The sequence below is a fragment of the Pelodiscus sinensis genome, chromosome 7 (genome assembly GCF_052426305.1).
Source record: "Pelodiscus sinensis isolate ZL-2025 chromosome 7, ASM5242630v1, whole genome shotgun sequence".
Lineage (NCBI taxonomy): Eukaryota > Metazoa > Chordata > Testudines > Trionychidae > Pelodiscus > Pelodiscus sinensis.
In genome coordinates this window covers 63,776,718-63,789,687 of record NC_143058.1, presented here as the reverse complement: position 1 = coordinate 63,789,687, position 12,970 = coordinate 63,776,718, and the positions used below count along the sequence as shown (strand labels likewise).

Below are 12,970 nucleotides of genomic sequence, written 5' to 3'. Positions count from 1 at the left end.
AGGTCTTTCAAGATTTTTAGACTAGATCCCATCCTCTGAGAGATTGTTTTTGTTAATAGATGAGAGGAGGAAAAGAAACTTCCCTGCTTTGCCATCACCTTGTGGGCTGAGATGGTGTCCCTTAACTCTGTCAAAAGCTGGGAATGAGTAACAAGGAACTGTTCACTTGCCTGTTCTGATCCTTCCTCCTGGGGCACCTGGCATTGGTTACTGTTGGAAGACAGGATACTGGGCTAGATAGATCTTTGATATGACCTAGTATGGCCCTCCTTATGTACCTAAAAGTGAGATAGAAATAGCACTGACCATTAATCAGTCGTAGTTTGATCAAGTTTTGTGCAAGTTTCTCTGCCATCTAGCCCCTGCATCCAGCTCTTCCCCTTAAATTGTGTTTTGGTATTAAAATTCACTTTTGCTATAATATGGTAAATTTGTGGGGGAGACTAATAGATTCTAGGAGGAGATCACCAAAGTGTATTTTAATTCCCCCCCCCCCCCCCATTTGGATGCTTCTCTTCATAAGTGATAGGATAGTGCACTGATCCACCTAATTTCTCTGTGGTCTTCATTCCCTCACCTTCATCTGCAAGACAATTTGTTGTTTTTTTCCCTACGTTGGCTACAAAATAAATGACCAACCATTCATGTTAGTAAAAGGTCACAGTGGTAAAAGTTTATTGCTGTTATCCTTCATATAACAAACTCTTAAATGAATCTGAAATCTCTTTCTAATTATTATAAATGAGTATGGAAATGATACTAGTAACTTCTTAAGGGCAGAATCAGAAATAAAATATTTTACCCACCATAGATGTAAACCCCCCTTCCCAACCAAACGTCGATTTCCCCGCCCATGTTAGATTACATTGTATTCATTCTTGGATGTTTTAGAAACTTGATTGCTCCTCACTCCCCTTTTGGACTTGCTGTTGCTCACATTGTCAGAGAAGGAGAATTATGCTTTTATCAAAACTACAGTTTCTAACAGCCGAAGAAAAAAATCCCAAATGAGGTTCAAATATGTACGAAAATAAAGGGGATGTAAATCAAAGATTTAGAAGTAGGAGTGGAAAGTCTCAAACTGTGTAAAAATTACCAAGCTTTGTTTTGTTGCATTGACTTCTAGAAAAGTAAGATTTGGTCATGGTTTAGCTTGGTTTGGGAATCCTTTACATTTAATGAGCAATAAGACTCTGCCTGTGGTGCTACTTTTACACACTTCACAGCAGGAGGGATCATACAGCTGACAGTTGCATCCTTTTCAAGAACTTCTAGTGATCCACATGTTGAATGGCTTTTTCTAAAATTAAACCAACCTTCCATTTAATCTTTTTTCTCCCTCTGCATATGTACAGCCTTCTTTAGCCAGACTCTAAATCACATGGACAAACAGAAAATCTTCCCTTTCCGAAAAGATACTATCACAGAAGGACTGGCTAATTTGAATATGCTCCCCAAATGAAATTTGGGTTTTTGACATAGTCATAACAGAATTAGACAGAAATCTTGCATATTCTGTGAACCAGGGGTGGGCCAGATCCGGTCCGCCCTGGTTGGCCCCCACATCACCATATTTACCTGTGCCTCCACAAGTATTGGAGGATCGCAACTCCTGTTGGCAGTGGATCACCGTTCCTGGCCAGTTGGAGCTGCGATTTACCTGCACCTCCACAGGTACAGGCAATATAACAACAGCAGTTTGCTGGGGTTAACCGTGGTGAACTGTCACTCTCTTATTTAGGGTTGCCAGATGGTTTCAACAAAAATACCGGACATGCTTGACATTACATCACAATCTACATTACATGTTTTTTAGAAAATACCAGACATCTATATTTTCTAAATTTGTTTTCCGAACAGAAAGCTCAAATACTGGACTGTCCGATTCAAAACCAGACACCTGGCAACCCTAATTTTATTTGAAACCCTTCCTGCTTTCAACCTAATGTTTTCTACTGTATTCCACATATGCAAGAAGTCATGGAGGATATTTCCCAGTACTCATTCTGTGAACGTGAGATGGACAAATAAGGAAGGCTTCCATTACATGCTGTATCTATGAGCAGAGATGGCTGAGCTGTTCAACAGCTGCAGGCCTCTGCTATCCTGAGAAATGTTTGTGTTTTGGCCTGTAATAATTTTAATGAACACTTAATTTGCACAATGTGGTGCAGTACACAACAGAAGGCAGGCCTGTGTTCCAAAAGCATCTGCAACATAGTTCAGACTTCACATGCTATATGACCAGATAAAAGTCTGGTATCAAAATGATGCAGATTTCTATCTTGATATTATCTTTGGAAAACTGTTATGAACTGTTTGTAGAGAGAGGATTTGAATAAAAAAGGTGGGGTATTAGTCTCCCTTTTATGCACCAGTCTCTTGCAAAGGGATTGACACTTGTATCAATATTTTGCAGTCTGTGAAATTTTGTTGTTGTTGTTCAGCCTGTCAGATGTTGGGCTTTTCCTTCTCACAGGCAGGTAGGATCATAACTATTCAACATGCAGAATTTCTCGTCAGTCTAGAGTTTGCTCTTCTAAGTCTCCAGTTTCAGTTTTTTCCTCATTCAAGTATACTAGTGGGTGACCTCCAAGGCTGGTTCTTGCTACTTTTGTGTGTCCACCAGAGAAGGCTAAATTGAAAAGGGATCAAAATGTTCAGGAAGGGAACACTAATTGAACTAATTCCAGTAGCAGTTTGCAGGAGTCCTCATCTTCCTTCCACCCCCGCTTTCATTAGCCTTGGCTCGACTTGAAGATCATATTTAGACTAGACTTACCTACGTCATGTTAGCTAAGCCAAATCTAAACTTGATTGGTTCCCTAATGCAGGTGCAGTGTTAATTTTCTTCATTCAATTTTAGCTGATCATGTTGGAGTCTACTCAAGAACAGGGTTTGACACACAACACCGTGCTGTGTGGAGTGGCTTGCTTGCCCGCTTATTCCTGTGTTTAGATGAGAATATATCCAGAAACATAACACTGTACCAAAAATAACTTATAAATATCACAGCAAATGGAAAATACCTTCTTTCTTTCTTTCTACCAAATTAGATTAAAACAAACATTTGTTCAAGCTTAGACACTGAGTCAGGACCTCTTAAATAGTAACTATTCTGTGTATCCAAAATATCAGAATTTTAGATAAAGCTAAAAAAGATGGAAGCATATCCAATATGTGTTTACTTTTATCAGCTATAGTTAATGCAGCAAAACTGCTGAAGAAATATTTCTTCAGAAACCCTATTCAGTAAGAAGGTGCATGCAAAGTGGATATTTTAGATGGATTTTTTTGTATTCTTCTCACCCCTTCTGAGACTGCAACTTTGACATCTGCTGTTTTGAAACAGAGGATGCTTAGATAATATAAACCTAAATGTGTAGATTATAGTTACCTGAATGGTTTTAATAACTTACAATGGTATAGTGGACGAGACTAGCTCAGGGACTGGTAATGCAATATGCAGGCTTTCACCTCTACTTCACTAGTATGATTCAAGTCTGGTTAGTAGTTACTTAGTCATCACCATGTGGTTATTCCATGTCCTATGTGGAATGAATTGGTTGCTTGTCTACATTAGGAATGAAATGCCGTTACAATTGGCACCCGTTGATAGTTGCAGGGAGTTCAAGAACTTCATAGATAGGGAGATTGAACTAAACTTTTAAACTTGGGGATGGTCTCTCTTGGTACCTTCATGTTACAATTGTTTACTTGCAGAGGAGAGGATAGATCTTGCACTTCCACTGTCCATGCTGTGTGTTCGATGGGTGTCAGTGGCTGTCTACAAAAATCCCATGGCATCAAGTTCAGAGCCTGGGTCAGTGGACTCAGTCTTGCAGAGCCTGGGCCGTTTGGGATGGAGCTTAGGCGCTGAGATTCACTCCCTTTACAAAGCCTTGGAACTGGGCTCCAGGATGAGCCCAGACATCTACAAAGCAAGAAAAAAAAATCTACAAAGCGGTTTTATTGCCGTGCAAGCCTGAGTTAGCCCATCTGGGCCTTCAGTGGTCATGCTGTAGGTCTCTTACACACATCAGTGATTTTTGGGCACTACAACCAGGTTGGGCCTTAACATTTTGGGCAGATCTGAGAACCAGTTTTTTTCCCATGGCTCCTACCCACAAGTCACATTTGTCTGCCATCCAGCACAGAGCTGATCCTAGAAATAGGTCCAGTTTTAAATGTATTATTTTTTAAATTACTAAAGCAAGTTAAATTTCAATTATTGATGGTAGAGCAAAAAGCACAGGTATGTATATGTATGTGTGCTTTGGTCAAGTATTTCTTCGTTCTTTGTACATTAAAATAATTCCAGTTCTACCCAGGTGAGGCTCTATGAAAACTCCAGGTAGCATTTGTTTCTCAGATGACTTTACCCAGGTATGCTGCTGCTCCCGTGGGCCCAATAGGCAGTTCTTGAATCAGTAAAATTATTTCATTTGCGGGAAGGGTGATTGTTTACCAAAATAGTTATACCAGATCAACTCATCATATGAACACAATTATATGGGAATTTTTATCCAGGGATCAAGTATCTTAATATTGGTGTACCTGTACCTACAATGTGGGCAGGGCATGTAGAACTTTATAACAGTATAGATAGGCTATGTGTAGACTACATTCCTCTTTCGAAAGAGGAATGTAAATGAGGCAAATCAAAAGTGCAAATGAAGCACAGATTTAAATATCCCATACTTCATTTGCATATTTGTGTCCGAACGCTTTTTCAAAAAAAGGGTTTTTCAAAAGTGAAAGCGCAGTCTAGACAGGGTTCTTTAGGGGAAAAAACCCTTTTTTGAAAGAACCCTTACTCCTAATTTTTTCAGTCACCTGTATAGACTAACTCGGCTACCCTCTGAACCTTATACTTCCTTATGGGAAGTTTTGTTAAAACATGTTCCCTAGCTCTGCAGCTTGGAATGGAAGCTGTGGGACTTGATTTTCAAATGAAATCAAGTATGCATGAAGGGTTAAGCCTTCATGGATTATGCTGTGCAACACTGAGCTTTTTCTACTGCCCCATACAAGTTACTGATTTTTATCTGGTCCTTAAGTAGGTGCTGCTGATTCCCTTCATTTAGGACACAAGTTTTGATAAAACATGTGAGCCAGTTTTCCCCTAACAATAAGAAGCAGTAATTTTGAAATGCTAAAATGTGGGAAGGGGCTGCTAAGGTTGGGTCAAGCAGTGTTGTTGTCTGTGGAGGTCAGACTGAAAAAAAGGTTGTGAAATTGACTATTCTATGTGCCAGCGTTTTTGACCTGGGGATCATCAAAGGTGGTTAGTCTTTAGACTGTCAGTTCTTTAACATTATTAAGTATAAAAAGGGTCACACGCACACCTTCAATCAATTAAAAACAAAGTATGTGAATGAGAGAACATTAGTGGAGTTTTGGAAACCGTATTTCTCATGAAGAAATGGATAAAGATTTTCTCCCATGCTTTAAAAAACTCCTTGATAACCTATAAATCATAGAAACAAGAAGTATTGCATTTCATATATAGTAGAAACAAGACTCTGAAATTCACATTTTGCTGGTATGTATTTAAAACAAGAATGTGGAGGAAACCTGTGCATCTGCATTAGCCGAGTTTTTTTTTTCTTTAAATGTATGAACATGACCAACATTGTGGCCTTAGTTTAATGCTAGTACTTCATCTGTTTTGGAATAGGACACACAAGCATAACAAACTTTCTTGGTCAGTTCCAGCATAACAGGCCAGAGTGGTGTCTGTTCTAGAGGAAAATCTCAAGCATTCTATGGAAACATTTGCAAAGTGATTACTTAGTTGTCCATCAAAATCAGTTATATCCAGAGCCTGCCCAAGCTACGGGATGACCGGGTTACCGCCTGGAGCGGCCCATTCTAGGGGGCGCCGCGTGGGGCTGCCAGACCGGGCGGGGATGGGGCTGCACATGTGCTGGGCGCCCACGGGCACTGTCTGCCTGGGAGCGGGGTCGCGCATGCGCCGCCCTCCTGGGGACGGCGCCATGCTCCTGGAGCCCGGGGGGCATGAATGGCTCGGGACGGCTCTGGTTATATCTAAGCAATGTTATAGCCAACTTGGTCTCAGAGTATTAGAGACAGGATGAGTGAGGTAATATCTTCTATTGGATCAACTTCTGCTGGCGAGAAAGACAGGCTTTCAAGGTTCCATGGAGCTCTTCTTCAGGTTTGAGAATCTTAGTGTCACAGGTAAATACATAGTTCAGCGTAATGTTAATGTTCTTCTGGCTTAGTCTGATGCCACTTAGAAATGGCGGATCCTGGTCTGTGTGGAGCTTGCTTCAGATGAGGAGCTTGGAGTGGTTGGGGAGGATTGTATGAAGGCCAGAAGAGGATCTATGTATGGCTTATTACAACAATCTATACCTTCCTAATACCCCTTGCACTCACTTCCTTCTGTCCCCTCGTTTCTTTCCCCTGTGACTGGAGGGATGTTAATGGACCACTTCACCGTGAATAGTCCCTTGAAGTATGTAACTACTTATGCTAAACAGTTTGTTCCACCTTGTGTTTAGTTGTAACACTGAGGATACTTCCCAGACCTGAAGAAAAGCGCTGTGTAAGCAGGAAAGCATGTTCACTAGCAGAAGTTGGTTCAGTAACATTTATTGCCTAACCCATGTTGGTTTTGTATTACATTTACACTTGTAGGTGCTCTAAATAGGATGGATTTGGCAATCTTTAGCAGTTGCTTTACAGGTAATGGGCCAATGTAGTTTGGGTGTATTTTCTTCTTTTGTCTAGCCCTGTATAATAAATAGATTCAATGGAGCAGGTGTTGTGAGGTATTGGTTATTTCAAGCTAGAAGTATTTCTGTGCATGTTTTGCAGTGAATAATCACTTTCACTTCTATGAGACAGTGAAACTTTAATATTAAACTTGCATGGTGTAGAAAAGATGTGGGTGCTTGTTGTTGTAGGTTAGCACTGAGCTTAAAATGCACCCTGTTTTCTTCTATCAATATTGCCACTAATTCTTACTTTACTCATCTGTTTAGTATAAGTCAATTGCTAGTACTCAAATTTTCCCTTACCTCACAGCTGCCTCACCCTTATGTTATGGTGGTACTGTTGAACATGACCCAGATTGTCACAAAAAGGCAAGGCAAATTTAGTCTCCTCCCCCCCCCCCCCCCCGTCAACCTTTGCTCTCTTTATGAATAATGGAGCCAGGCCATGTAAGGGACAAGGAAAAAAAGACAGGCAATTTTATCTCTAGTGGGGAATAAGTTAAGTAACTTTAGCTGAGAACCACACATTCTAGTCTCCTATCATATGGTCTATAACATGGAGACAGTAGGCAGTCCAGCTCGCATCTCTTTAATGCGAAAGACTTTTCCACTAATTCTGAATCTCTTGGGGAAAGAGATGCACTTTGTAAGCATGTCCTTGCCATCTGTTACCTGTCACTCATATCGACTCATCTTGTTAAGAATGGAACTGCTCATTATTCCCTAGAGGGCTAGAAGGAGCAAATGGCAGTGTGCTTTCCAACAGTTTACATTAATATGTCTTAAGAATGCAACCTGTGATCAGGTAAGAGCTGAACTAGGCTAGGGCACAGCATGTATGGTGTAGTTTGCACAGCTGTAGTAGAAGGGAGATGGCAGAATGTTTGCAAAATGCACTCCTCCTGCACTTGAAAAACTTAAGCCTCTGTTGTGCGACTGGATCTCTACATACTGATCTGTCTCTCCATCTGAAGCCGCATTAATCCCTTGCATAGATTCAGCTGCAAAATTAAGGCCATGGCTTATTTCTTTCTTTTTTTTTTTTGAGCTCTCCTTTTTCAATGAAAATTTTAGGACATGGTAGGCTCACTCTTGACAAAATTAAAGGAAAGGAAAATCTGTTGCTGGCTATCTGCTAATAGTGAAGGATGATAATTTGGAGTTGATGCATTTATTTTAGGAGACTGTGAAAGGTAGGTAAGCATATGATTTTTTTTTTATGTGGAATATGATACAATATTGTGGCACAAATGAACTATATTTCTGAATGCTGGGATTTTTCTACAGTGTATTCACAAAGATTGCTGTACTAGCAATAGCTGCACAGTGGGGTATTAGGTGGTTTATTTCCATTTTCATTGCTTTGTGCTGAAGTAACAACTCTCAGCTTTTTGATACCTCAGGATTAATATGCTACAGAGGGGTTAGTGTTGTATTAGAGCAGGTAGCTGATTTCAGCATCAGAAGCAATGTAGCCAGTACATTGGCATAGCATTTTGGCAAATTTAGTTTAGTTTAATCAAAACAATGATGGTATGGTGTCACTTGCGTCAAAATCTACAACTGAAATACTCAGTTTCAAAGTTAAATTACACAAACTTTGTATGTAACGAGCAAAAGATAAGGCAGAAATAGAGAATGCAGTCCTTTAGATAAACATCCTATAACTTAATTTCTTTGAAATGTCACAGTTTTAGGCACTTTCACAGCTAAAGTATTAAAGTTTATATTTTTCAAACAAGAACTTTCATACTTTCTTTCAGAAAGCCTTGTAACCTTGGGATGTGCTCCCTGTAAATGTTCACAGAAATGAACTAATTCTCCAGTGTTGCAAATAGGGATGTAAAAAGAGTAACAGTGTAACTGATCAAAAATCTATTGGGAATGGTTCTGGAAGGGTTCCAGCTGCTAGCCCGAAGGGGGCTCTGCACTCCCCAGTAGAGTTTAACCGTTAAGCTGGTGTTTGTTGGATTCTGTTAACGGTTAATCAATTAAACTCTTATGTCTCTAGTTGCAAAGCCAACAAAAAGCTTGACCATGGTTAGGCTGCTGATGTGCTTACATCACAACTGATCATGCTGACTAGTATTCCTTGGACTCCCTGCCAATCTGCCTGTGTCTATCTGTTGCAACATGTCTTGTTCTTAGACAGAATTCTCTTTGGGAAAGGGACTCTTTTTGTTTTGATTGTACAGCATCCACCACAGTGGGGTCTTGATCTATGTTGCTTGTAAATGGGACAATACTACAAATTAATTGTCTGAAATAATTATTCAGAACTAGGGCAACATATAAGAGCCCTGCACTTTAGACAGCATACCTATTGAAGGTAGGTTAGATTGCTTTGAAGTTAACTAACACAGGATGCTGGATTTGTTACATTATTTCTAATGGAAATAATGTCTCTTATTATTGAGGCAATTTTAACAAGGAATCTGCTAAACACCACACCCTAGCTCTTTTTGTGTGTCTACAAACAAGTGCATTTGTTTTTACATCAGACACATTTCTGTGATCCATTTGTCCCTATCTTTAAATCATTCACCACAACCAAGCATGAGATAATTTAATCTGTTCATCCCAATAACACTTTCAGGTCATTCTTGTCATGGACAGATGTCTCATAGTTGAGAAGTAATTTGCACTGTAAAGGAGGACAAATTGTTGTTTGTTTCCCAGTGAGGACCTGCAGGCCTAGAGAAAAACAAAAATGACTGTTAATTCAAACAGTGTAATTCAAATTAAAAACATTTCACATGCTAATTCAGTACATTTCCTCTCTGTAAAAAATATTGAACGGGAATATCCAGTTCTGTGTAACACTCTGTAGTTATCTGGCTTTTCCATAAATTATGTATTGTTTGTATTACAGTGTCATCCAGAGACCAGCTGAGATCTGGACTCCTTGTTTAAGGCATTGTTTAAGGCATTGTATATACCCGTAGCAAGTGTGTCTCTGATCTGAAGACTTTAAGATCTAAACAGACAAGATAAACAAAGGGAAGGAGGAGAAACAGAAACACAGAACTAAAAAGCCTTGCCTACCATTGTAGCAGGTCAGAGGTAGAGCTGAGAATAAGACCTATGTCTTTTGACTCCCAGTCCATTGCCTTATCAGTGAGATCACTATGCCTTTACAGTGTCAGATGCATTTCCATAAAGACTCTTGTGAGAGTACAGTATACAGTGCCCACCTAACATTAGGAATTTTACCCTTGAATCACAGAGGTCTAGGAGGTATCTGTCTCTCATTCTACAGCAGCTTTGGAATCATACCTGGACTTGGCTGAAGCCAGTTTCCCTCTTGCAGTCCCTTTTGCTGAGCACAGGGTAAGAGGTTTTGGAAAATGTTCCTGTTGAGCTTTGACGCAATAGAACAAGAGCTCAAATGTGTCATGAGAGAAAGTAAACAATATTTGTAAATTGTATATTGTTATGTGCGTGTACAAAACTAAAACATTAACCCACAATTTGATGAGCAGAATTAGATCTTTCTGAATCCCAGTGACTTTCAGTCACAGCCTAATTCTCCATTTTCCAAGAAACCTAAATTAGCAGCAGTGGCAAATAAATGCAAAGAGAACTGGTGAAAGATTTGCTGAATTTTTTGCTAATTATTTCTTAATTCAGTGTCCTGTTTCTTTGCACTATTGATGAAGTGGGTTTTACCATGAAAGCTTATGTCCTAGTAAATTTGTTAGTCTGTAAGGTGCCACAGGACTCCTTTTTGTTTTTGCAGATGCAGACTAACATGGCGACCCCTCTCTTAGCTTTGTTCTTGCTACATGCAATGCAGTAGCACGTCAGAGTTACGGGCACCTCGGGAATGGAGGTTTGCCACTCTGAACAGTGTCTTCCCATCCTAGTTGTAAGTAGCTGCTCCATGGGGCGGGGGGTGGGGGAGAGGGTAGGGAAGGGAGCAGGCAGCTAATTCTGCTTCGCTGGCTGCAAGGATGCAGCGTGAGGCACCCTGAACATTGTGGCATCAGTGAGTCCAGGGTGCAGGATGTGTCCCTTTAACATTGAGCCCTGGCTCTAGCCGCTCACATTCCAGGCTAGGCTCTAGCCTTAAGAGCAGCAGCTCCTGCCCAGCACCGGCATCTTCCTTGCATCATCAGCAGCTCAGGCTGCAGCACCTTTTTCCATGGCTTGGACTGAGCTTGGAAGCTTGTCACCCTCCTGTCCACAAAGACGGTAAGGTAGAGGAGTGGGTGGAAACAGTGCCCTTGACTTATGGGAAAATGGCAAAGACCCCAGCCCTGCTCCTGCTTTGCCTGCTTGGGCTGACAGTGGGGGCTCACAGCTATGCCAGTGAACTTTAGTGTCTTCACCTCTTATCTGTAAGTGGCTGCCCTGCCTGGTACGGTGGTGGTGGGGACAGGCAGCCCAGATGTGTCTACCTTTAAAATTCAATACGAGCATTGTACAGTATTTGCTTTTTTTGTCTCCACTGTTGCCTGATAACTTCCGATTCCATGTGGTGTCCGGTTGAGTGGTCAGTCCATAATTCTGATGTTCATATCTTTGAGGTTCTCCTGTATTTTGTTTGGGGTTTTTTACACTCTACCATGAGCTGTATTAGGAACCACAAAGGGTTGTTTATTAATGCATTCCTTGCATTTACAGCCGAAGTAATAAAGTGGAAATGTCCTGGAAGATACAGACTTTGATTCATTAATTATGTGCGAGTGTTACTTTACCTGGCATATTTCTGTGTGTGTGTATGGTTTTAAACTATGAATGGATGGTAGGACACTACAATGTTTTTTTGCTAGGCTGGCTGCCATATGCTCTGTTGGAAAGAAGTTGGTGTATCGTGACTGGAAAGTAGTGGAGGCTGAAGTCGATTTCTCAGACACCAATGTGTTGTGAACACACTATTGAAAACAGCAAGTATTCTCAGCTGTTTTGGTGCTCTTGAGGTTTTCAAGTAACATCCTGAAAAATTCAGAGCTTTCAGAGTTAGTGAGAGGACAGTTAAGGGTGAGGCTTACTGGTCAACCATTCACATCCCTAATACTGACCTCCTTTATGAAGTACTTTGAGATCTGTATCCTAAAATTTCTTTCCATCTATGAAAAAAAGTGCTATAAACTAGGAATTCTTATTATCTTGTATGCAGTGGCAGTGCTTTTTAAATAAAGCATATTCTGTTGAAGCATAGGTTGAAAATAGAGATTGGGCTCTCGCCCTAGTTTTTATGTAAATATAACTTCACTTAGAAAATTGGGCCATCTGTTGTACACTGGGAAAATCTTCTTGGGGTTGCTCAGAGAAACTGAGGCCAGCATTCCCTTAATGTTGGATCATGTGCTTGTCAGTGTACATATGATTGTCACATCAGATTGTCACTGAAATGTGTATGCCAAATATACAGTCAGCATAACGCACTGGCTGTGTCTACACTGGCATGAATTTCCGGAAATGCTTAAAACGGAATACTATTCCGTTTTCAGTTTTTCCGGAAAAGGAGCGTCTACATTGGCAGGCTGCTTTTCCGGAAAAGCCTCTTTTCCGGAAAAGCATCTGTGGCCAATGTAGACGTGCTTTTCCGGAAAAGAGCCCCGATCGCCATTTTCGCGATCGGGGCTGTTTTCCAGAAAAGACTACTGGGCTGTCTACACTGGCCCTTTTCCGGAACAGTGTTCCGGAATAAGGACTTATGCCCGAGTGGGAGCAGAATAGTTTTTCCGGAATAGCGGCTGATTTTGTACAGTAGAGCATCGTTGCTATTCCGGAAATTCAAGGGTCAGTGTAGACAGCTCGCAGCTTATTCCGGAAAAGCGGCTGATTTTCCGGAATAAGTGGCCCAGTGTAGACACAGCCATTAGGCTTTGGGGGGTTTAATGCTAACTGACTTAATATATGGAGATCTACCATCTCATAGAACTGGAAGGGACCTTGAGAGGTCATTGAGTCCAGTCCTCTGTCCTCACAGCAGGATCAAGTACTGTCCCTGACAGATTTTCTCCAGATCTCTAAATGGCCCCGTCAAGATTGAACTCTCAACCCTGGGTTTAGCAGGCCAATGCTCAAATCACTGAGCTGTCTCCCCCCGCCCTCCCCCGGAAAAGGGGATCGTTTTCTCTGACAACTAAATAGGTTCTTGACAGTCATTGAAATATTTTTCTTGTTTCCATGAGGGTACTATTGCAAATGACCTATTATTATTGTCAGATAGTCTGCTGACATCTACAAGTATCATACTGAAGAAAACATTTTT

The 12,970-nt window shown here is 40.8% G+C and overlaps 1 protein-coding gene across 50 annotated transcripts in view; it reads left to right on the top strand.

Moving 5' to 3' along the window:
• The window catches only part of LRRFIP1 (LRR binding FLII interacting protein 1), a 162,303-nt gene that overhangs the window by 22,004 nt on the left and 127,329 nt on the right, over nucleotides 1-12,970 (top strand). The gene's annotated exons all lie outside the window — the stretch shown is intronic.